Below are 23795 nucleotides of genomic sequence, written 5' to 3' on the forward strand. Positions count from 1 at the left end.
GGAGAAATGTGACTGGTTAATGCATATTTTTATTTATTTATTTATTTTTAATCTTCCATGGGAAAGAAAAATCTATATTTCTAGTCAGAAATGCCATTATTTTATCCAACAAATGTAATTAAAATTGAACAAATATATATTTTTAAACCATGTATTCTCTCACAGTTCTACACATAAATGTGTAGACTAACTATTGGAGTTACTTTACATGTCTGTGTAAAAAGTGGCCAAAAATGACACAAAACATGTTACAGATCGCAGGACACAAGAGTTGTTGCTACTCGATATTGGAAAAAACTGACATTGCGATTTTTTTTCTTACTGCGATATATATTGCGATATTTAAAAAAATATTAATAATATTAATAATGCATGTATCTTACTCTAAATAAGGGGCTCATATGTGAAAAAATGGTGGTGCCTACAAGGGATACAAGAGATTATGACAAGCTACATCTTTGTACTCGGTTGAAACTGAGCATTAAACTAAGAAAGCTTCAATATCACATGAGGGAATTAACAAGATTGACAAAATGGGGCATTTAATATTTTATTTCACAATCAAAACCTCTTCAAGTAGTAAATATTATTAATAAAACTCTACAAACAAAATAGCAGCTATACACCTGTTCGAAATCCGAGATGCCTTACTAAGTTCACCACTGAGGCATCTTAATATTACAATGTTATTTTGATTTAAGAACGAGTGAGAATCGGAAGCATACTTAATGATGAAGGCAATCCCAGAATTCATTGCGGCATCTCTTCTCTCACAGAAAAATAAACATGGCTGACGGTGCGGACAAAGTTATTTTCAAACGTAAACAAATAATTATTGATTTTTAACGATTTTATTTGCAATTTTAGGCTTGTCAGCAAATGTAACAGTTTTCTGTTCACGAATCGAGATGTTATATTGAAATGTTAGCGCCGTCCCTCATCATTTTAATGGCAAGATGCTAAATGCTAAACGCGAAACCCAATAGAATCGCTAAGTAGCGCATTCAAATAACCTGCCTTATAAAATTTAATGACTTATTAGAATCCTCTCTACTGAGGCAGCTGCATATGTAGGTAGTAAGACAGCGAGGCGGCTCACTAGGATTTCAAACATACTGGTGTAGATACGTCATGGAAAATGAGAACGGTGTGAATTTTCGTTTTGTGTCAAGCAGCAAAAAAGTTGTAGCATGACGTATTTGATTTAATTTGCATTAAGTGACATCGCACGTCCTGCGATGTGACTATTGCGCATGCACACATCGCATTGACGATGCTGAAACGATATATCGTGCAGCCCTAGTAGTTGTGTAGAAAAAATGACACATTACTTATAGAGTGTAGTTTGACTGTTTCTTATATAGTCAGTGAGATAGAAGAGAGCACCAAAGCTTTGAATCAGTCCCGCACATTACTGCTGGTTTAATACAAGCTCCGATACACTGAGTCCAGTGTTACAAGCTTGTGAAACAAGTGAAACAAGCTTCAAAGCCTCGGTATCAAATGTTCCGTCCCTAATAAACAATGTTCTGTCCATTTTGTGTTAATTATTTCAGCCAGTTGGCCGCTTTTGTTTTTCATGTGGGAATTCCTTAGATGTTTAGAGAAGCGGACAGTAGAAAGAGATGCACAGGCCACGTCTAAACGTCTGCACAAACAATCTAAAAACTTCCTACAAGAAAAACAAAAGTGGGTCAACTGGATAAAATGATTTCCACAAAATAGACAAAACATTGTTTAGTGTTACCATAAACTCTGTTCACTTTACCCCCGAGAAACAGTTTGATTGACAGCAGGTAAGCAACAAGCACTTCCTGTGTATTGTACCTACCATTTCCGTCAGATTGGCCATTTGTAAATTTGTTTCGGCATTGGTAAAAGTGTTTCAGCTCTTGTAAATTAGTTTTTGTTTTTTTGTAATTTTGTTTTCTAAAATGTTAATTTGTTTTGCACTTCTCGGCCACCGTACTAAACTAATCAAAATACAATGTTTTTCCTGCTTCTCTCTCTCTACTGTTACCAGGAAAAAAACAGGGCTTTACTCCCTTCCTCTGCTTTTAGGTTTGATTAAAATAATAACAAAAAATTACATAACTAAGTTAAACTTTTAACTACCAGAGAAGATATACAACACGACATAAAAAACTTTGGCGGTTTGTCTGGTTGGTGGCGCAGGAGGGGAAGAGATGACTCCCGCTCAGCCAAAACAAAGTACATGCTCGGAGCTTCTCAGGAATGGAGTTCCAGAGTTTGGGACCAGATATACTAAAATCCCTGTCACATAGAACAAAGCCTGAAAGGGCGGACAACAAGTATTCGTTTAACAACGTTTTCATCTGATGACCGAGGTGAACGAGTAGGTGAGTATGGATGAAGTAAATCAGTGAGATATGTAGGTGCTTGGCCATGCAAGGCTTTAAAAACCAACAAAAAACCTTTTTATTGAATGTGGTATTGGATGGGTAGCCAGTGGAGCTGTTTAAGTGAAGGAGTTAGTTAGTGTTAGGACCCTGAATTTTGTACATGCTGTAGCCTCTTCAGCCTGGAGACAGGGAGCCCATAAATAACAGCATTACAATAGTCCATTACAAGAGTTTCAGTTGAAGAGAATGAAAGAAAGGAGCACAGTCTAGAGATGTTCTTAAGGTGAAAATACGCAGTTTTAGCAAAATTTTTTTATGTGAGATTCAAAAGAAAGAGTGGAGTCTAGAATGACACCAAGATTGCGGACCTGAGACAGGGAAGAATTGGTAAAATCTGGGAATTTTAACATATCATATTACTTTTTACAATTCTCCAAAAGTGCCACCAGAGGGCGGCAACACAAAAATTTTTTTAAACATATGTTACAAGAGCTCGTTTTACTATAATGTTACGACCCCTTTTGATGGTATAGGGGTATTGACGAGATCAGTATCTAAAAAAACTGGAAAAAATCAGAAAAACAATTCACAAAATATATTTATGGTACAATTAAAAAAAAAAAAAAAAAAAAAAAAAAAAAAAACAAGGGGTTCTGGGCTTATAAATTCTGTTTTAAATATCCCTAAATAATAATCCTGAAGTGTGCATTGGCCCACCACAGTATCCTCACTGCATGTCCATTGGCCAATCACAGAAATGTCCCTCCCCCAGGATAAACTGTAATAAAAAAATACATATTATAAAACAGATAGTTTTGGTCCTAAAATCTGGCTGAGCCACGTTCGAATCCGTTGTAACCCAGATACACGCCCACACCTATGACCACCTCACATCATTCCATATTAATACGCCACTGTCAGTCTGCACGGTCAGTGCAGAAACTTTCTGATGCAGGGAAATTATGGCTGTAAGTGGCCACTGAAGTGAATCTTCACTGCAGTCGTACCCTGACTTCAGAGAGCTGCAGACAGATGCAGAGAAGTGCAGGAAACTGGACAACCTGCCCTACTTAGGGTACTTCCTAACAGTACAAAACATTTCTTTTAACTGAATGATTAATAAGTAGTTATCTAAGCTACTGTTACTACCGGGTGCTTTAAACAAGCCATTTGAAGGACTATTTTTGTGAAAGTTGTATTATGTCATGTACAACATATGGATATATTTTGAGATGGTACCATTAGTCTCCGCTCCTCAGAAAAAGTCAACAATAGCTGCGTCCGAAATCGCATACTTACAGAGTACGTACTAGATTGGAGGAAGTATGCACTACTTGGCCGGTAAAGAAGTACATACTTTCAGTACAGAAGTATGCAGTATGCACACAACACCGCTAAGTACTACGTCCACCATCTTTCCAACGTCAAGTTATGACATGACGTAATATCACCATAGTTACAGACTCATTACAAACCCCACTCGCCAAAATGTTGGATATTTATCGTCTTTTTGTTATTTATTTGTCTTTAAAATTTTATATTATTTATCTTAATTACACTTGTGAACAGAGGACTCAGAAGGCCGCTATCTTTCTTGTTTCTTATTACTCATCAAACGCCCACGCAGCTCCAGTTGCATTATGGGATACATTCGTGGACCGCAAGTGTGCATCGCTTGCATTCTCAAACATGGCTGCCCAATAAGTAGGTCATCCGGGTACTTCTCGCGTACCTCTTTGTGTATACTATGTATTCGGACATATTAACCACTCTCGCGTCCTCATTTCGCGTACTATTGAGTATGGAAGTATGCGATTTCGGACGCAGCTAGAATCTTGTCCTCTATAATACAGAAAAGAAAATGCAGTTGTTCAGGAAATGTTTAGCTCACATGGTTCATTTCCCTTGTCAACATATTAAAGTATTTACACAAGCAATTTATTTCTTTGCTCGTTGGAGCAATGCGCTAATTTGGAACAAACATGAAACACGTGTGAATAAAAGTGCGAAAAAAGCATATTTGGAGTGTTAAAGATGTAAAGACTGATTTAATTTCTTGCAGTTTAATGAGACATGATGGGAAAATCCAATAGAACCATTTAAGAAACTGTAAACTTTAAGAAATATTGAAAAACATGTAATTGTGGGTGATAGATGGATAGAACTATTAATTCCAAAGGAAAGTGTTGGGAAAAAAAGTGTCGCACACTAGTCAACAAAACAAGTGACTTGATTGTCACCACGTCAATGGAGATTGCTACCAGGATGAGTATTTGTTTTCGACTGAAATTCCATACCAACACGCCATATAAAGTCTTTAAAATGCCCGCTTTCTCTTTTCTCTCTTTCTCTCCCCCATGCCACACCGCCTCGGTGATAATCCTCACGTCGCTTATATGACTTAAACAGTTTATCACTTCCCGCCTCAGCGTTGTCCTGCTTTGCGGATCATCAGGCATGACAATCTCTAAAAGCGGCTCATGCATTTGGACAGAGAGAGTGTGAATCACCATGGAGCATAAACATTTAACAATAAAATAAACCCATACATGCACAAAGATTCTTTTTTTTTTTTTAACCAAGATTTTATATTATCATTTCATATTGATATTTTACAATTCTCCAAAAGTGCCACAAGAGGGCGACATCACAAGCACTTTTAACATGGTCACAAGATTTTATATTTCCATATCATATTACTTTGTTTTATTAACAATTCTCCAAAGATGCCACAAGAGGGCGACATCACAAGGATTTTTAACATGGGCACAAGACTGAGCTCCACGTGGACCAAACCATGAAGGTGCTTGTGATCCATAATCCCATTGCTGAGAATTTTTTTATTTTTTTTTATTTAACCTTTATTTAACCAGGCAAGTCATGAGAATGAGTTGGTAGACGTATCTATTCTGATAGAGGACAACCATGTACTGAACGGATGTGGAAACTGAGCCTGGGCATGCATGCTGGTAATGAGATTGATTTATGGCCTCAACCTTGAGTTTCTTGTGAAGCTGAAATAAACATTCGAAGTATTCCAGAAACTTAATCTGGAACTTGATGGAGGAAAAGCTGTACAAGAAGGTTTACAGTCTCAAGAGGAAGTTTAATATCAAACATGGTCACGGACTAATTTGAATTTGAATTGTTTAATAAACTATACAAAGTACAGAGAATCCTTTGTGCTTCATGTCTTTATTTTATTAAAACATGATTAATTCTACAATATAAATACTGAACCTGTGTAGGACAATATTTTGAAGTAAAGCTAAACTTTCCTGAATAAGTAATGGCTAATTAGTCAAATAGATTAATTAATAGATATAATTATTAAATAGATTAATATTATCTACTAGCAGTTGAAGAATAAATACTACACACTTTTTGTTAGTAATTATTTGTGTAATAAAATGAGATGTATTAAGTAGATTTTATTTACTTTCTATTAGTATTTCAGAGATGTTCAATCTGAGTAAAATCTACCCAAACAAAATGAGTGTAAATTGTTACCTCACATGTTTTGAGTAGATTCTATAGGTAGTGTTTTAGTGTAGGTAAGCTGATCAAACCAGGTGGTGCATGCACACTGTTAGGATGAATCTTTTGGTTCAAAAAGGTCCTGAAGAAAGCAGTCGGGAAGTCCAGAAAGTACTCTTTAAAACACTTTATTAAGTGTAAAAATAATCTGTGAATATATATCAGAGCTAGGCCGATCGGCGCTCCTTACTCCTGCAGTCTAGACACACAACCACGTAAGCAAGCAAGAAGACCTTCTCTCAGCCCGCCGTCCTTTTTTAAACTAGCCTAGGCTCCTCCTCCGCCGCTGCTATTGGAGCCAATGAAATGTGCTAAAAAGCCCCGGGCTCCGCCTCCCCCCTTCGGTATGAGTCAGGGGGGGGGGGATCCGGGTCACGGCGTCATTTTGAACAATAGACCATGTGGTCTGGATGTAATTTATGTTTAATAATGATGTTATGTTAAAAACCTAACAAATCCCCCCTTGAAAGCATCTTAATGCTTTCACAATAACTTTTAACTATAGGTTAGGTGTTTCTAGATCCCAGGAGATAAGGATAGCCGTCAGCAACCCCCCAATTTAACCCCTTCTGACTACATGGCCACTGGGCTGAATTTTATACAATAAAACGTTTCTAAAAATAAAAAGGCTACCAATTAAACTAAAGGAACCGTACCTATCGCAACAGCTCCTAACCCTAAAACAAACGAACAAACAAAAAATAATAAAAACAGGAAATCAAAATAAAGTAATTTAAAAAATAGGAAATCAAAAAGAGAAGAAAAATAAAATAAAACCAATGGGTGCGTGGCTTCTACAGGAAGTCCGTTCAGGTTGTCCTCCACCAGACGGAGCTGCAGATATTCAGAAGGGGCCCATAGCTCCTGTGTCTCTGCATGACTCCTAATGTCTTATGGATTCTCCCCTGTCGGTCTTACCTGTTTCCACAGCAGCACAAACATTTAAACGATGTAACAGAGAATATCCTTCCTAAAAGTACCAAACATATATACATTGTAAACAATCCTGAACTAACCCCTTGCGTTTTGTAGCTAAACTATCTGTGTTGCACTTAACTAGTGTTTTCAAAGATGGTCTATGTGTCTGCGAACTATATGTTTATGTTTTTTTTTTTTTTTTTTTTTCCTAGTCTAACTAAATTCTCCCCCCTCGTCTTGTTCCGCTCCGTTGATTCCGCTGGACTCTTCTTCCACATAGTCGGTTTTGTCGGGCTTTCTGCGGTGTTTAGTTCCCTGTTGGTTGGTTCAGTTGGTGTCACTTCTGTCTCTCGGAGTGGGTCTTCCAATTCCCACGAAGTCTGCCTCTGCCAGTCCTTCCGAGTCTCCTTCCTTCATCACGGTGTGTGATTAGTAGTGCTGGTCCTCTCTCCTCGTCTTGTCTGGTCGGTTTTACCTTTAATTAAGCAGAGTTAGTAGCACTTATGCCGCTCGAAGTGGGTCTTCCGGCCCACCTTCAAGGGTATCCTCCTCATCATCATCTACCTGATATCTCGACAAATCAGCCAACACCATCTGGATAACTGGTGGATCCTGCCCCCCTCTGCTTCCTCTACTCACTATATCTATTACAAATCTTCCCATTAACACCCTGATACATGGGACACAACAACCACATACCACTAAAATTGCCGTTCCCACGCATGCTGACATCACCAAACTTGCAATAACTTCCTTCCATGGCCCAAACATCCCTTCTAGCCACTTAACCCATTCATACACACATACAATCATACAACAGACAAACATATAAGCTACTTACCCAGCCCTCACCGCAGCCACCCCACTCCCAACAACGGGATACACGGCCACGGTGAGCTTAGACACCACTGCCGCAAGGCTTTCTGGGTAAAGCCCGTGCCAGACCCAGTGGCGACGCTACACTGCCCCCTCCCTAATGGTCAACCGTCCCGGTGACCCACTCACCAGCGTCCACTGGGTGGCTCCATGTCCGGACCGCACCCCATTACACTGCCGAGTCGCTCTTCCACCCACTGCTGGACCGGGCACCCTGCCCCTACAGCCACCTGGGCTAGCGCACTCGCACAGACCGGGCATATTGGCTCACCAAACCATCAGAGCCACCCAAACACCACGATCCCACTTCTGACACCAATGTGGCGCCGGCGAGTAAGGAAGGTTAGCGTCAGGGCCGCAAGTGAGCTGCCTTTGGCAGTTCATTCAGTGTTTTAGCGACAGACACCCATTCATACACACATCCCTTCTGAAAAATGTCCCCTGTTTATCGGTTCTGGTTTGTTGCTCCTGTAGACATTTTAGACCGCTTTAAACAACCTTTCGAGCAAAATCAGTAACACGTATTAAGAAAAAGATAAACTGATAGGTTTTAACGAGACACACCCTAGAACAGAAGATTCCTGCCTAGTCGAAGAATACGAGTATTCTTTTAACATTCACTGGCACAACTCACTCGGTTGTCCAAACACAACTCAGACAAAAGAACGTAAACCTCAGTACAACAACAGTGTCTACTGGAAACAAACAATTACTTCACCGCGACCGACAATGGTCCTATGGAAACAAACATATACTTCAAGGCAATCGACAGTGATCCCCTGGAAACAAACAATTACTTCACCGCGACCGACAATGGCCCTATGGAAACAAACATATACTTCAAGGCAATCGACAGTGATCCCCTGGAAACAAACAATTACTTCACCGCGACCGACAATGGCCCTATGGAAACAAACAATCACTTCACCGCGACCGACAATGGCCCTATGGAAACAAACATATACTTCAAGGTAATCGACAGTGATCCCCTGGAAACAAACAATTACTTCACCGCGACCGACAATGGCCCTATGGAAACAAACAATCACTTCATTACTTGTCTCTCATACTGCATTAACCCTTCCTGCTATATAAAATTCCCCTTCAAACAGTTCAAACTGATCAGAGCAGAAGGTGCATACACATTACATCTAACATTTTCTACACTTATTCCTAGTTCATCATCGCCGCATGCTAGAGAGCCTTCAAATTTTCTAAATCACATTTTTCCCAATACAAATCACCAATCCACTATTTATTATTTACTCTGCCATACTTAAAATAACAACCGCTCTGCTATATCAACTTCCATCAGTCCTACAAACCCCTGACTTATATTATTTATTCATTCAGATTTTTACCCCAACTTTTGGTCACTGGTACTAACACACCTCCTGCTTCTAACAATACAGACTCCATTTCCCACAATCCAACAGACTCTCACATGACCATCTCCTGCTCAGCCAATCCCTCATGCTCATCATCACCAGCGCTTTGATCCACTTTGGCTTTCTTGAATCACATTAAACTCTACTTAAACAGTTCCATTTAGTTAACTCACTGCAAAGTACTACCAACCTATACTATCTCTATTGTATTATTGTTACATCTCCCTACAAATGTCATTAACCCCACATCACTATGGTACCTGCATCCCTACTCTCACTAAAACACAAGCACTTGTAGCTCTTTCTAATTTACTCTTGTAACCAAAACTTTTTCTACACGAATTATTGTTATTCTAATACCTTACTGTAAAATACATCCAAAACCTCTATAAGATGTTACCGAACCCCTCACTTTTTATTATGGAACCCAGATCTTCAGGTGGATGTCTATTAGAACACACTACTGTCCCACACGGTCTTGAGATTTCACTGCATAACGTCTCCATCCAGTCTCACATCAGCTTTCCCTTCCTCTTGTCTGATGTCATTACTTTGGCATTCTGTACCTCAGCACCCCATATGCCTCTTGAACACTGCTTTACTCAAACATCAGAATGCAACAACAGCCATGACACACATCTGCAAGATCTGGTATTCATAATTTTTACATCATCTTTGGTACTGCATAAGTGTCCACCATCCTCAGCCAGTACACAGTAGATTAAATATCAGACTTCTCTTTACTCATGCAGGGCCTGCAGTTTATGGCCTCAACCCCCCGCTGGGTTGCTGTGTGTCTGTGAAACCTATGACCTGGGTCTCCAGTCACCCCCCTTCATGTACTTCTCTCCTAACAAGTTATTTTCTTCTCACTATTCCCTCAATCTTTAAATTGCACTCATCTATGATCATGCATAGTATTGCCACAAGGTTTACTGCACCACATTGAACCAATCTAACTTCTTCAATAAACTATATAGTATAAAATGAGTGAGTTGACCTGATCAATTAGCTAGAAAAGATTCATCGGATACAACACAAGCATCAAATATTACCAATTACCAATTACCAATTTCCAAAAAATATTACCAATTAAATTGAATCTTACCGGAGTCCGTGTAAGCAATTATATTTAATCTCCTGAGACCCGAGCTTTGATTTTTTCAATGCATTTTTCCTATTCCTTATGTTTTTAACCTTAGTTGGGCGACACGGTGGCTCAGTGGGTAGTACCGTCGCACACCGTCACAGCAAGAAGGTCCCCCCTCCGCGGAGCCCGCATGTTGTCGTGTGGGCTTTCCCCGGGTGCTCCGGTTTCCTCCCACAGTCCAAAGACATGCCAGCGAGGCGAACCAGAGACACTGAACTGTCCATGTCTGTGCCCGATATAACCTGAATCCCGTGCAATGAGCAACCACCGCTCCTGTCATAAATGTAACCAAAGTGCAAAACATAACGTCAAAATCTTAATAAAGAAGCAAACAAACTTTATTAGTGTTCTAGTACTTTTGCTACCACTAGCTGGCAGACAAAAGTGTCCACTAATGGGAACAATCGGTCTAGGTTTAGCAGGTCAAGGAATAAGGCATAACAAAACCAAAATGTAATGTCCTCATATGTGAGGTAAGGCTGAAGATTACCTTCACCAGGCGTCCCTGAATCTGCATGCATATACGTACCTGAATCTGCATGCATATCCGTAGGTCTGCCAGTCCAGCTGCCCCAGCACAATGTATCACAGGATTTAATACACAAAGCGGCATTTTAAACATAAATTCTTATTCCTGCCATAATACTCCCCCCTTTTTCAAATTTTACAATCAAATCTTGAAAATAAAATATTAAATAAACCTTCTAAATGTGTTTATCCTGTTGGAAAGCACAGAACTTTAAAGTTAGTTCAATCAAAGTCTGGTGTTAGCTGGACCTGTAAACAAATAATGTCGTTATTGAGCAGTGGAAGGTGTGTAACAGCTTTGTCAGCAGTGTCACCTCTGGCATTGTCCTGTAAAATTGGAACAAAACTTTACTTAAATAGTTCCACTTAAATTGAATAGGAGGGACAATGACACAAAGTATCATTTGCTAAAATTTTAACTAAGCCCACTTGTTTCCTGTCTGTTGCAGCATCTCTGGATGCAAATCCTTTCACAAACATTTCCAATTCAGGATTCCTATCAGGCCCAGAAAAAATAGATAGAGTAATACAGTCATGATGTTCACCATCTCCTGCAATTAGTAAAAAGTGGTAGGATTAAGTACATTACAGCATTTGATAATTATGTTCAATTTTAGAAGTACACTGTAGTATTTATACAATCATTAACTTGATACGTGAGATGTTTTCCTTTCAGTTATAGAACATAATTTGGCACTAACCGAGTTAGATAAGTATAACCCTCAATATCACTTAGTATAACTACGGATATTTCTGTAGCAGACAGAGACAGAAAGAAAATTCTGCACAAATCCAGAAGGGATCAGAGTCCCTGTCCTGTACAGAAATAGTGGTACCTTCAGGCATTATTTCCAATTTAATTCAAGAGGCAAACAAATGATCACACCTCATAAGATTTATAGGGCTATGAAATCTCACTCTTCACAACTACACAATATTTTAGAAACAGTAATATAATAGCTTTTACCTTTTACTTGTATTCAGCATTTGTATACAGAGAAAAACACGACATCACTCTCAAATAAACATAAGCTTTGACAATATATAATCTAATATATTACCATATGTCCTAATCAGAGGTGGAAAGAGTACCAAAAAATTGTATTCAAGTAAAAGTACTATTACTTTAATTAATCTTTACTTAATTACAAGTAAAGTTACTACTCTGAAAATCCACTCAAGCAAAAAGTAGAAAGTAACTCATTTAAAATGTACTCACCGAGTAAACAGCAGGGGGTCTCCTCTGTGTAATGTAAACAGGAGTGGATACAAACCTCACAACAGTAGTATTTAATTCAAATGCAACAGTAGAAACGTTGTCCTTAACTCAAATGCAATAGAAGAAACATGTTGATACAACAATTAAAACAGTTAGGGATATGTAATGTGTCATTTCAAATGACATAAAACTTTTTCAAAGACACCCACTAGCGATGTGTCGTAAAATGATTTGAATCCATGAATCGGCTCTTCTAACCGAAACAAAGGAACCGACTCTTCCGGCAGTCGCCATGTAAACACGCGGCTCTTCAAAAGGAACCGAGACAAAAGACTCGACTCCCTGTCGCAACTCACTGAATTCGCGATTTCTTTAGCGGTTATTTTTTTTTTTTTGCTCGGTAACAGATGCTATTCAAAATGTAACAATTACTAATACAAAACATACTTAAGCAAAAGCAAAATTACAGTCTGTGAAATGTGCTTTAAAAACTACTGTGTTACAGTAACCAGTGCGATCAGAGCGGTAACACTAAGCACTGGTTTCGTGTATGTATGTGTATTGATCGAATTTGTTTAAAATCATATCCCCGCTATTGAAACATTCCCCACTTGCGACATATTGATGTCGAATTATTGCCCAGCATTACCCCACACATTAAAACAAAAAACAATATAACAATCTCTCAACAATACATGCAAAGCTCCTAACACGATTAACAAGCGTTGGGTTAGTCAAAAATTTTTTAATCTTATTCACTATAACAACTCTGATTAAGGAGATTTTCCTTAACTATTTGTGTGAAAATGTCCTATGTCACACATGGATGAATTCCACTCTTTCCTGGTTTAAGAACCTTAAAGTTCAAGAGCGCTATCTACCTTAAAACACACTTAATAAGGTACCATACATACTTCATCTTAACTCAGTTATCTTAAGATTATAAAAATAAAGTTGATTATAAAATTAACTGCAGCACTTACCCAATCCAGGCGTACAAAGACAAAGATAGCCGATGGACAAAGATACGGCAAGCTGCTCACATAGAGCCAAAAATGGCGGATACACAGAAAACCACGCTCAGCTCTCCCAGAGCCAAAATGGTGGACAGACAGAAAACCACGCTCAGCTCTCTGGTCCAAAATGGCCGCCGAACAAAAGAAACCACGCTGCGCAACCCAGTGCCAAAATGGCGGACAGACAGAGCCAAAATGGCGGACAGACAGAAAGCCACGCTGCGTTCTCAAGAAACAAAATGGCGGATAGACGGGAGACCACGTTGCATTCCCAAGACAAAATGGCGTACAGACAGAAAGCCACGCTGCGTTCTCAAGAAACAAAATGGCGCCGACAACAAAAGAAACCACGTTGCACATCCAGCACACGGTTTCACAGACAAACATACACAGAGACTTACTGACAAACAAAACTCCTGATGTACTGTTTTTCGAACCTGATTTAGAATTTAAAGTAGTCTAATTAACCGAACCCCGCTCCCATAACAGTCAGGTCCGAATTTAGAATAATCTTGATGATCAAATCTAGTTTCCAGCACCAAAAGATTCTTTCAAGATTAAACGGCGCTCCGTTACCGTAACAGACAAGCCCGTATATAGGACAATCTTATAGATCGAATCCCGTTTCCAGCACCGGCAGATTCTTTCAAGATTTCCCACACGAATTTACGAATTCCGCTCCCATAACCGACAAATTCGTTATAATTTAGAACTATCAAATTAATTAAACCCCGCTCCCATAACAGACAGGCTAATTAAAATGTAGAACAATTCGAATTAGACGAGTCTCGCTCCCATAGCAGACAGACTCCCCTTTCCCTCCAATAGTGTTCCATACACAATGGCGCCCTTAACATTTATTTTAACCGGTTTGGTTCAAATTCAGATATCAGGAAACACACATTTTTAGCTCCAACATATATTCACAGTTTTAAACTATCTAATGATACTTTAGTAATTTAATCAGACACTTACGGATTCTGTGATTCACTTTCACACTCAGTACACTAAATAATAAATGCATCTAATATATACAGAGAACGTCTGTTTACCTTAAGCAGGCGCGCGCCTTGTACTGAGTACAAAAGATTTTTTTCAGAATTCCTGGTCTTACCTCAGTCAGCTGAATTAATTCTGATGCAATCCTCAGACCTCTTGAACCATCCTCTGCTACCATTTGTTATGATAAATCTTTTGGTTCAAAAAGGTCCTGAAGAAAGCAGTCGAGAAGTCCAGAAAGTACTCTTTAAAACACTTTATTAAGTGTAAAAATAATCTGTGAATATATATCAGAGCTAAGCCGGCCGGCGCTCCTTACTCCTGCAGTCTAGACACACCACGTAAGAAAGAGGCAGACCTGAGCCCGCCATCCCTTTTTTTAAACTAGTCTAGGCTCCTCCTACGCCGCTGCTGTTGGAGCCAATGAAATGTGCTAAAAAGCCCCGGGCTCCGCCTCCCCCCTTCGGTATGAGTCAGGGGGGGGGGGATCCGGGTCACGGCGTCATTTTGAACAATAGACCATGTGGTCTGGATGTAATTTATGTTTAATAATGATGTTATGTTAAAAACCTAACACCTCCCAATATCCTACGTCTAAAAATAGAACGCGATGAATTTCCTTCACGGCAGTGTTTTACCGATGCTTCACCTACGTATTGTGCTGTCTGGGTACAGGCTATGTTAAGAGCACATGCAGGTAGACAGACCACTGAATTTTTGGCCTTGTGTTTTCTTGAGAGCATGGTACAAAGAAATATTGCAATGTCGCCCTCTTGTGGCACTTTTTGAGAATTGCTAAAAAGATAGATAGATAGCTAGATAGATAGATAGATAGATAGATAGATAGATAGATAGATAGATAGATAGATAGATAGATAGATAGATAGATAGATAGATAGATAGATAGATAGATAGATACTTTATTGATTCCAAAGGAAATTAGTACAGTGGCCCAGAAGGGTCAACGCAATAAAATAAGCCACAACACAAAGAAAAGTCACAACGCAAATACAAAAAGGCACAACGCAAATAAAAAAAAGTTACAACGCAAATAAAAAAAGTCACAACGCAAATACAAAAAAAAGTCACAACGCAAATAAATTAAGCCACAACACAAATAAAAAAAGTCACAACGCAAATAAAAAAAGTGACGACACAAATAAATTAAGCCACAATGCAAATAAAAGAAGTCTCAACGCAAATAAAAATAAGCCACAACAGAAGTTAAGACACAACGGAAGCTAAGTCACAATGAAAGTTAAGCCACAACGGAAGCTAGCAGCAGTCAAGTTTGAAAAGTAAGTGATAACTTTGTCGCTATGTGATTAATGATGATTCTGTGATTAATGTCGTTAAATGTTGTTACAAATGATCAACGTTGTTCACTGTGTTTACATGTACATAGTTATGTAGACTGTCATCGAACGTTATTATTATTGTGAAGCTAGCTACGTCGTAACCGACATCACTTTTAACGTTAGTAAAACAGATAATCGATTATGTTCAGTCAACAGAGGTATTGAACAACATGCTGTACCATTCATGTTAAGTGGCTATTGTCTGTTAACTAGACCTCTGTTAAAATGTCCAACCACAGTGGGTACCTGCCTAATAATGCTTTATTTGTTGTCCATTTTGTGGATTCAGTCTGTATTCTCAAACAACGTTCTGCAGTTCATGTGACAAGGACATCCAATTCTTGTGCCATGCTGATAAGCGTGGCATGAGTGAAGGTAACGTTTCAAAGATTACTTGTGTTTTTAAATTAGAATGAGACTGTACTGCACTGCATAAATATAGTTTGGAATACTGGATGTCTGAACAGACATGTACTCTCTTGATGATATTTGATTAGACTCTGAAGCAGGAAGCACTGGAAACAGTGTAGTGGAGTCATTCCACAATTTCCGGGGAAGGAGAGACAATCCTGTTTCAAAATGAAAAAAGCACCACTAAAAGACACCACTGTGAAGGTAAGTTTTATTTGCTGATGTAGGCTAACTGCAAAAAAAAAATCATAGTGATATGATATTGTTACATGTCTGAGAGACACGTACTGAAAAAGGGCAGAAAGACAGAAAGAGAGAACAACCAAACACAAATACATGAAAACAGAAAAAAAAACAAGTGGCTGCTGATTGGTTGCAGCATTTTCTCCAATAAAAAACAACGAAAAGAAAGTCAAGACAAAGATAGAGTGTATACTTCTAAAGCACTGGTTAAGTAAATAAAGCTACAAGGTTATGTTATAAGCACATGCAGGTAGACAGACCACTGTAATTTTGGCCTTGTGTTTATTTGTGGACACCAGTTTTCTTGTGACCATGGTAAAACAAAATTGAGATGTCGCTCTCTTGTGGCGTTTTTAGAGAATTGTTATGAAAACTAATATGATATGGTAATATGAGGTCTGTTGACCATGGTAAAATAAATCTTTGTAATGTCGCCCTGTTGTGGCACTTTTGAGGAATTTTAAAAAAATGTACATGATCTGGTAAAATGAGATCTTGTGACCATGTTGGTAAGAAAATCCTTGTAATGTCGACCTCTTGTGGCACTTTTGGAGAATTGCAAAAAAGTTATATGATGTGGTAATATGAGATCTTGTGACCATGGTAAAAAAAATCTTTGTAATGTCGCCCTGTTGTGGCACTTGGGGAATTGTAAAAAAAATAATATTGATTTGATATTGTTACGTGCCTGAGGGACACGTGTTTTTTTTTTTCTGTTTTCATGTATTTGTGTTTGGTTGTTCTCCCTTTTTTTTGTCTTTCTGCCCTTTTGCAGTACAAGTGGCTGCTGATTGGATGCAGCGTTTTCTCCACTGCATCCAATGAGACATATGGTTGAGTGACTGGGGGCGGGGCTTCCAGTAAAAAAAACAGCAAGAGACTGGCATGATTAAAAAAAAGAAAAGGATAGAATGTCAAGACAAAGATAGAGTGTATACTTCTAAAGCACTGGTTAAGTAAATACAGCTACACGGCTATGTTATAAGCACATGCAGGTAGACAGACCACTGTAATTTTGGCCTTGTGTTTATTTGTGGACACCAGTTTTCTTGTGACCATGGTAAAACAAAATTGAGATGTCGCTCTCTTGTGGCGTTTTTAGAGAATTGTTATGAAAACTAATATGATATGGTAATATGAGGTCTGTTGACCATGGTAAAATAAATCTTTGTAATGTCGCCCTGTTGTGGCACTTTTGAGGAATTTTAAAAAAATGTACATGATCTGGTAAAATGAGATCTTGTGACCATGTTGGTAAGAAAATCCTTGTAATGTCGACCTCTTGTGGCACTTTTGGAGAATTGCAAAAAAGTTATATGATGTGGTAATATGAGATCTTGTGACCATGGTAAAAAAAATCTTTGTAATGTCGCCCTGTTGTGGCACTTGGGGAATTGTAAAAAAAATAATATTGATTTGATATTGTTACGTGCCTGAGGGACACGTGTTTTTTTTTTTCTGTTTTCATGTATTTGTGTTTGGTTGTTCTCCCTTTTTTTTGTCTTTCTGCCCTTTTGCAGTACAAGTGGCTGCTGATTGGATGCAGCGTTTTCTCCACTGCATCCAATGAGACATATGGTTGAGTGACTGGGGGCGGGGCTTCCAGTAAAAAAAACAGCAAGAGACTGGCATGATTAAAAAAAAGAAAAGGATAGAATGTCAAGACAAAGATAGAGTGTATACTTCTAAAGCACTGGTTCAGTAAATACAGCTACAAGGTTATGTTTTGAGCACATGCAGGTAGACAGACCACTGTAATTTTAACCTTGTGATTATTTGTGGCCAGTTTTCTTGTGACCGCGGTACAAAAAAAATCCTTGTAATGTCGCCCTCTTGTGGCAGTTTTGGAAAACTGTAAAAAAAATTAACATGATATGGTAAAATGAGTTCATGTGACCAAATTGGTAAAAAGAATATTTTAATGTCGCCCTCTTAAGGCACTTTTGAAGAATTGCAAAAAAAAAAATAGTGATATGATATTGTTATGAGCCTGTTCTTTACTGCAACCAATTAGAGACATGGTGGAGTGACTGGGGGCGGGACTTTCAATATGAAAAAAAAAGAAAAAAAGAATGTCAAGGGCAGTTGTAGCCTAACGGTTAAGATACTGGACTAGTAAGCAGAAGGTTGATGGTTAAAACCTCATCACTGCCAGGCTGCCACCGTTGGGCTCTTGAGCAAGGCCCTTAACCCTCAATTGCTTAGACTGCAAAATGTAAGTCAATTTATATAAAAGCATCTGCTAAATACTGAAAATGAAAATGTAAAGACAAAGCTAGAGTGTATAATTTTATTTTTTAATTAATTGATTATTTGTGGCCAGTTTTCTTGTGACCATGGTAAAAAAAAAATGTAATGTCGCCCTCTTGTGGCACTTTTTGAGAATTGCAAAAAATGCGATATGATGTGGTAATATGAGGTCTTTTGACCATGGTAAAAACCATGGTGTCTTGTGGCAGTTTTGGAAAACTGTAAAAAAAATTAACATGATATGGTCAAATGAGTTCATGTGACCAAATGGGTTAAAAAAAATCTTTTAATGTAGCCCTCTTTTGGCACTTTTAAAGAATTGCAAAAAAAAGTAATATTATGTGGTAATATGAGATCTTGTGATCATGGTAAATAAAAAAATCTTTGTAATGTCGCCCTGTTGTGGCACCTTTGGAGAATTAAAAAAAAAAATAGTGATATGATATTGTTACGTGCCTGAGGGACACGAGTTTTTGTGTTTGGTTGTTCTCTTATTCTGTCTAAGTAAATACAGCTACACGGCTATGTTAACAGCATATGCAGGTAGACAGACCACTGTAATTTTGGCCTTGTGTTTATTTGTGGCCTGTTTTCTTGTGACCGTGGTAAAAAAAAAATTGAGATGTCGCCTTCTTGTGGCACTTTTGGAGAACTGTTAAAAAATAACATAATATGGTAAAATAAAAATAAAAGTAAAAAAATAACCCACTGTAATATCAATAATAATCAATAATAATTTGTGATCAGCCTCACTGGTTGTCCCTCAGATTGTGACACGCTGCTACAAATTGTGCAGCATGTGTGATCAGTCCGCTCTTCTCTCCCAGTATATAGGGCAGTTTGTGTGAGTTCCTCAGTGTAGGAACTCAGAGGAGATGCTGCTGATAGTATAGTATATGATAGTTTTTTTTTTAAATATTGTGTGAATGATAAAAGATGTATGTTCCCTACATAGTGCACTAGATTGTATATTAGAAAAGATTTTATGTTCCATACTTAGTGCACTAGATAGTGTACTAGATAATAGACATACATAATGCTTAAGGTGGCGTATTAGTTAACGGATTTAGGTTCCCTACATAGTGCACTAAATTGTATATCAGATAACGGATTTATATTCCCTACATAGTGCACTAGATAGTATATTAAATATGAATTTATGTTCCCTACGTAGTGCACTAGATAGTGTGAAAGATAATAGATTTATGTTCCCTACATAGTGCACTAGATAGTATTTTAAATATGAATTTATGTTCCCTACGTAGTGCACTAGATAGTGTGAAAGATAATAGATTTATGTTCCCTACATAGTGCACTAGATAGTATTTTAAATATGAATTCATGTTCCCTACATAGTGCACTAGATAGTATTTTAAATATGAATTCATGTTCCCTACGTAGTGCACTAGATAATAGACTTATGTTTCTTACATAATGATTTAGGTGGCGTATTAGTTAACAGATTTAGGTTCCCTACATAGTGCACTAGACAGTATATTAGACACTTGATTTATGTTCCCTACATAGTGCACTAGACAGTATATTAGACACTTGATTTATGTTCCCTACACAGTGCGCTAGATTGTATATCAGATAACGGATTTAATACGCGATCGGGGAATAAAGTCTGTGTCGCCTGCGTGCGCGTTTGTGTCGCTCTTGGCCGCTCGTTCTAGATTCCGGGAGATTTTATCTGACTTGCGGGCATCAGCGAGCCGCTATGTATATGCAGGAGACTTGGGATGTCTGCGTTCAGTACATGGTTGTCCTCTATTAGAATAGACACGTCTACCAACTTATTCTCAGCAATGGGATTATGGATCACAAGCACCTTCATGGTTTGGTCCACGTGGAGCTCAGTCTTGTGCTCATGCTAATAAAATCCTTGTGATGTCGCCCTCTTGTGGCATCTTTGGAGAATTGTTAATAAAACAAAGTATTATGATATGGAAATATAAAATCTTGTGACAATGTTAAAAGTGCTTGTGATGTCGCCCTCTTGTGGCACTTTTGGAGAATTGTCAATATCAATATGAAATGATAATACAGTATAAAATCTTGGTAAAAAAAAAGAATCTTTGTGCACGTATGGGTTTATTTTATTGTTAAATGTTTATGCTCCATGGTGATTAACACTCTCTCTGTCCAAATGCATGAGCCGCTTTTAGAGATTGTCATGCCTGATGATCCGCAAAGCAGGACAACGCTGAGGTGGGAAGTGACAAATTGTTTAAGTCATATAAGCGACGTGAGGATTAGTCGAAAAAGATTTTCAGTCAAAAACAAATACTCATCGTGGTAGCAATCTCCATTGACGTGGTGACAATCAAGTAACTTGTTTTGTTGTATATTGTGCGAGTGCTGATTATCACCGGTGGTGAGAATTTTCAGTTTTTTTTTTAACTTTGTGTTAATTTTGCTGAAGTACACACGGATTGTTTTGTGTTTCCTCATGCCGTCACTAGAACTTGTAAAGGAAGTCTAACCCTTGTATTTGTGTGTGTATGTGTCTGTGCCTCCTGCTCAGTGTTTCAGCTAAATTAAATGTACCGTCACTATGTACAGTCAGGTGGCTGTATTTCAGGGCCTGGGCAGGTAAGTTAGGGCGCGCTTATACATATTGCTACACGTAGGAAGCCATCTGTCTAAATACATTAGGTAAGAGGTGTGTGCCACCCCATGTATTTTTGTTAAGACAGGTAATCCTAGTGTAGCTAGGTTTTGTTTTGTCTTTTGTTTGTTAGGGAATTTGTTATGTTTTATTATTTTCTTTGCTTTAGCACCACCTAAGCCCAGAGCCTCATTTTTTTTTCTTTATTATGTAAATTTATATTGTATATATTTTATTTATAGATTGTACCATAAATATCTGTTCTGTGAATTGTTTTTCTCATTTTTTCCAGTAAAAAGTCAGTACAATCCAAAGTTTGTGTCTGGGTCTGTTAGCTCTCTGCTACTCTGGTACTTCACAAAAGGTTATTTTTTTAGATACTGACCCCATCAATACCCCTATACCATCAAAAGGGGTCGTAACATTATAGTAAAACGAGATCTTGTTACCCATGTTAAAAAAATTCTTGTGATGTCGCCCTCTGGTGGCACTTTTGGAGAATTGTTAATAAAAAGTAATATGATATTGTAAAATTCCCAGATTTTACCAATTCTTCCCTCAGGTCCGTCTCAGGTCCGCAATCTTGGTGACATTCTAGACTCCACTCTTTCTTTTGAATCTCATAAAAAAATGTTGCTAAAACTGCTGATTTTTATCTTAAGAACATCTCTAGACTGCTCTCCTCTCTTTTCTACTATGTAACTGAAACTCTCATTTATGCACTAATCACTTCCCGACTGGACTATTGTAATGCTGTTCTTTATGAGCTCCCTGCCTTCAAGCTTAAGAGACTACAGAATGTACAAAATTCAGCCGCGAGGGTCCTAACACATACAAGATCACGTGATCACATAACTCCTTCACTTAAACAGCTCCACTGGCTACCCATCCAATACCACATTCAATAAATACGTTTTTTTGTTGGTTTTTAAGACTTTGCATATCTCACTGTACAGCATATTGATGATCCATTCATCTCATAAATCACACTTCCTTGCTCTTCCCTCCATAAAAATAAATAAGCTACTTTATAAGTAAAAAGTATCGGTATCGGATTGATATCGGCGATACTGGCCCTGTATTTACTTGGTATCGGATCGATACCAAATTTTGCAGTATCGCACCCCACTAATAAAGACATTTAGGCTTGTATTTCCACTTCATTTCTTCTAGAGGAGGGAGGAAGAGGGTTCCTATGTCTAGTCTGGTTAGCTTTTTTAAATTCCGGACATGGTTACTGCCCTCATCGAGATGAAACGAACTAATGCAGGACAGGCTTTCATGGAGAGCCTGTTATTCCCCTGTTACCTCCACTGTTTTTCCCCAGTAAATCGGTCCACAATCAATTTGATGTATTCCACATGACATTTTTTTTTGTAACTAATGTGTAATTTGATAAGTTTTGCAGTTTTAAACATGTTAAAAAAGAAATTCAACATTTTTAACATTGTACAATTAGACATGACAATGTAGCCAAAAACCCATACTAGGAGATGAGGCAGTGTATGATCCAAAATTAGTCTAAATTAATAAAATTAAAGTAAAATTGGAATAAAACAAACAAAATGTTTTAGAAACCTTTCAGTGCATGTGAAAGTAGCATTAGAGACACGTTAAAGGAAAATGTACAACTAAAACACCTGCAGCGGTGTACGAGTTTTTATTGAAGGTAATTAAAATGTGAGAGTTAAATAGTGTTTACAAATGTGTAATATATACATGGACAATGCTTGTGTTTATTGCTATAGTTTTTGCAGGTTTGTGTGTGTGTGTGTGTGTGTGTGTGTGAGTGTAAGAGTGAGAGAAATCTTATTTTCTCATTTCTATTCACTGTTGATTGTTTACCGCTTTGGCAATAGTGTATCTAATTACATTCATGCCAATAAAGCACCACTAAACTGAACTGAACTGAAAGAGAGAGTAAAAAATGTAAGTAAAATAGGTGGAAATGACTGGACTGCAAGAGCCATTAATGTTTTGTCAAATTGGGTGTTAGGGTCATGAATGTGTAAAGCAGTGTCTGGATTCTACTTATAAGTCGGTGTTAGCTGTGTTAAAGGCATTTCTGAGTTTTAAAAGCGTTTTACAAAAGTGCATCTTTATTAGTGAGATGTATCAGATAAAAAAACTTAAAATAGACTTGAATCTGTTTTGTAAGTGTTAGAAAGATCAGTAGAATGTGAATGTTGGAGCCATGTGTTGTTTTAGAAATGTGTCAGTATATGTGAACTTAAAACTGACACGGTGATGTTCTGTAGATCTTACAGCACAAATATGTAGGAATAACTGAAATGAATGTTAGTGTATTAAAATATTCTTCTTATTATTATCATTATTATTCTAAATTATTAGGTTTATTTTTTTTCCTACATTTGTTCTTTCATTTCTGCTACATGACAGTTAAGCACCCTGGACTCGACCTAGTCCTGCTTGGTAACTGTGTTTTACTTCGCACTAAACAGCCTATTTTTCTAGTAGAAAAGGAAACTCACATCCGCTTATAAATACATGTGGAAAACACCAAGGCCTGGTTTATCCTTTTCAGTCTGTGTCTACAAGAAGATCGGGTTTCCTCAGCATATTTTTACGTGTAATAAGATGTGAAATGTGCGCTGCGTCGCTTTAAGGTCTCAGCATACTTCCAGCGAAACTAAGTTCGCGAGCGTCACGCGAAGCCGAACGCGTCTTCGCGAGCTTACAAGCTGGCATACTTCTAGCGGTTTCGTTTTGCCTGTCGCGTCTGCTCCACAGCTGTATGTGACGCGGTGACATTTATAATGTAAAGACAAATTAATGTAATTTAAATTTAGTGACTACCGAAAAACGATGGCTGTGTCCAAAATCGCATAGTAAATAGAGGTAGTGTGCACTGCTTGGCCGGTAAAGAAGTAAGCTCTTTCAGTACCTAAGTGTGCTGTGTTTGCATAC

The 23795-nt window shown here is 38.1% G+C and overlaps 1 protein-coding gene across 1 annotated transcript in view; it reads left to right on the plus strand.

The window, feature by feature from the left end:
• Nucleotides 1-23795, plus strand: part of LOC134328786 (uncharacterized) — a 765451-nt gene that overhangs the window by 734399 nt on the left and 7257 nt on the right. The gene's annotated exons all lie outside the window — the stretch shown is intronic.

This window comes from Trichomycterus rosablanca, chromosome 15, assembly GCF_030014385.1.
Source record: "Trichomycterus rosablanca isolate fTriRos1 chromosome 15, fTriRos1.hap1, whole genome shotgun sequence".
NCBI lineage: Eukaryota > Metazoa > Chordata > Actinopteri > Siluriformes > Trichomycteridae > Trichomycterus > Trichomycterus rosablanca.